This window comes from Monopterus albus, unplaced genomic scaffold (assembly GCF_001952655.1).
Source record: "Monopterus albus unplaced genomic scaffold, M_albus_1.0 scaffold86.1, whole genome shotgun sequence".
NCBI classification, from domain to species: Eukaryota; Metazoa; Chordata; class Actinopteri; order Synbranchiformes; family Synbranchidae; genus Monopterus; species Monopterus albus.
This window is the reverse complement of record NW_018127966.1, coordinates 409632-413027: the sequence shown is the minus strand read 5'-3', so window position 1 is coordinate 413027 and position 3396 is coordinate 409632.

Below are 3396 nucleotides of genomic sequence, written 5' to 3'. Positions count from 1 at the left end.
TATATTCAGGCACTTAATAGTTTGTGTCTGTGTGTGTGTGAGAAGTTAAGGGGTATTGTACAGAGTCAGCAGGCCTGATCCTCCTCTGCGCTCCAGTGGGATTTGAAGTCGTTTCCTGTTTTTTAAGGTCCACTTAGAGAGAAATGGCTCCCCAGGGCAGACTAAGCTGTCATGGAGTCTCGCTCTCACATGGAGAAGACTAAATCAGAATAATCTCTCCCTTATGCACACACACACACAGACACACACACAATGAGCTCTTATACTGTAGCTCTCACAGTTAGAGTACAAATTTATGTGTTGCACTTTTCTTTCTTTTTTTAATGTCACAGTTCTGGACACTTTTCTCATGTACTCTGTCTTTATCTAGCTCACTTTCTCTTGCACATACACTCACTCACACACACCTCTGCATGGCTCCAGGCTATACAAATGAGCCCTGCCACTTCAGAGAGCTAAAGAAAACTATTCTGATGTCAGTGGTAATTATTCAGCAGCGTGTTCCCACAGCTTATTCAAGCCCTCCCTGAGGCCTATCAACATGTTTTCTCTCTCTCTCTTATTTTCCATCTCATTGCCATTTTCAACTTCTCACTTAATCTGATCCAGATTTCACACTTTGTCACTCAGTATTTCTTGTACTTCTGTAAGTGTAATCCCCTCTAGGCAAGACACAACATGAACTAAATGATTTCACACCCAAGTTATTTGTCTTTTAGAGGTCTGGAGAAAGTCTTCCTGTGTTTGCCTTCAATCTGTGATCTCCATCACCTTTACTGTTCAACATTTATGCTGAAAAAACAGAAGAAGACTAATGAAGATGTTTAAAATGTGCAAAAAAGAACATCTATAACTAATTGGTTTGAAACCAACATTTTATTCTGATATAGCTATGTCTTCAATTTGAAATACCTACTTTTGTGTAGTGCCTTTCGCCTACTGTGTCGCAAGATACTGTAAATCTGTCACATACTGAAGACTTTTACATTTTACCTCAAGACTCAACTGGAAAAAATTAAAAGAGAAAAGACAAATTCAAGTCTAAGAAGTGCTCACAGTTCATGCTTATATGAGTTTGCAACCTGTGATGAAGGGATTGCAAGTATGCATGGCTTAAGGGATCACAAACCAAAAAGTCTGGTAGCCAATGATCCATAACATCCTGATGGATAATTACATGGGACGTCTTCCATTTAAATTCTGCGTGGGACTTTCAGTACTTGTACAGCATGGCACAAAGCAATTCTGATTTTTTCTGATTCCAAAGAACCTCTATCTGTAATCTACTGATTCAAAGTAATGTAGAATTTAAAATAAACAAAATACTTTCCGTAGAGTCCAACCCCATGAAAACCAGTTTGATCATCTTTTGCCATGGTAGTAGCTAAACAGGGATGGTAATGTCATTTCAGCAACTACTGGATGGATTGCCAAGACATTTAGTAGAGAGGTTTATGTTCCCCTCAAGGCAGATTGAAAATTACTTTTCATCATGCATCATCATCAGCTCAAAGTTCGAATTTGTTCAATTTACTGGTTTATGGAGTCTGTGGATCAGGAGATGGAGCGGATCATTAACTAATGAGAGGGTTTGATCCCCGGCCTCTGTAGTACACACATCAGAGTCCTCAAGCAAGAGACTGATATCCTAGTTGCTTCCAAATGGTAAGCCAACACCTTTCACAGCAGCTCTACTACCATCAGTATGTGTGTGTGTGTATTAAAGGCAAACTGTAAAGTGCTTCGGTTAAGGTCGAAAAGCTCCATCTATGACTGAAACCTACAAAGCTAATGGCGTTCCCATCAGCTACAACTATACTTTGTGTTTAGAGCAAATGTTAGCATGCTTACATGCATTTTAAACATTAAACCTGGTATGTTAACATGATGACATTAGCTTTTAGCACAAAAGAGCGTAAGTGTAACCTCGGGGAGTGGCTGTAGACTTGTGTTGTTATATGATGTTGTGTTTATAACTAAATCTTATTTTGATCATCTTAATAATATCATTTCTATCTCTCAATCCCATTTTCATGAATATAATAATCAGTTTCTTTTAATGTCAGAAGGAAACATCATTTATGGAAAAAGTGGACTTGACATTAAATTGACCAGCCTGTAGATGGCACTATAGTCTGTCTCAGTCTTGTGTACAGTATATCACGATAGCTCCAGTATACATTCCGCTGCAGTGTGTGAAGGTCTTTGGACCACAGCTGCCTCTGATAAGGATCTGCAGGATGAGGAAGAGATGCTCATACGGTCTCTCTTTCTTTCTCTCTCTCTCTCTCACACACACACACTCCCATCCATTCACATCTGCTGCTTTTGAAGCAGATGAAAAGCGGATGAGATCGATGAATTGTTGGACACATACAAACACAACCACAGGCAGTGTTGTTGCAATTTAGTGGAAGAGAGCTGAATAGGGGTGGTTTATGAGTCAAAAGAGGAACAGGTGAGGTAACCCTAACCACTCGTATATTCTTTAATACACACCCACATGTTGTTTCCATCACTTCAGGGGACACTACACTGACTTTCATTCATTTCCTGAAGACCTACCCTAACCTTAACCACGACCACTTGCCTAACACCTAACCCTAACCTCACCTTAAACTTAAACCAAGTCACTGCTCTAAAATTCAATAATTTACATTTTGGGGACTTGCCTTTTGTCCCCATAAGGACATCAAGTCCCCAGAATGTGACTGTGTAAATAGATTTACGTCCCCACAACATAAGTAATACACGGCCACACACACAGGCATCACACATGTGAAGGCAGGCTGTTGCCTTTAAAGGGGCCGAACCTCCTCCAACTGTCCCATGCATGCTTAAATGATGTCAGCGCGGCTGTGGAAAGATTTCTGTCACACACACACACACACACACACACACACACACACACACAGAGCACTTCTTTATCACACACAATCGCTTCACACAGCACACACTACCTTGCCTTGCCATTTTACTACTTTTGCAAACAAATACACACACAGTGATTCTGACTTTCTTCCTATCCTTTTCTTCCTACGCACACACAGACCCACACTTGGCAGGATGTGTGGGGAGAAAAAGGGGCCAAAAGACAACACAGAGATTAGGAGGCTTTTGTCACAGCTCTGTGGCAGACTTTAAAGTTCTTGGCTCCCTTCCCCTCTGCCAGATTTCTTTCTTTTCTCACCCTGTCTGTTCACATCCCTCTCTTTTCACAAGGAGAAGGTAAACATTTGTTAAAGAGAGATGGAGAAAAGGAGTAATGGAGGATAGGGAGGATGGGTGGAAGAAGGATGGAAGCCGCCTGTTGCCCAATTTTTAGCCTCTTTTTTGTGTTTTTGTTTTCCTACGTTTATTGGCAGCTTTGTGGCTGTGTGGAAAAAGAGTAGGGAA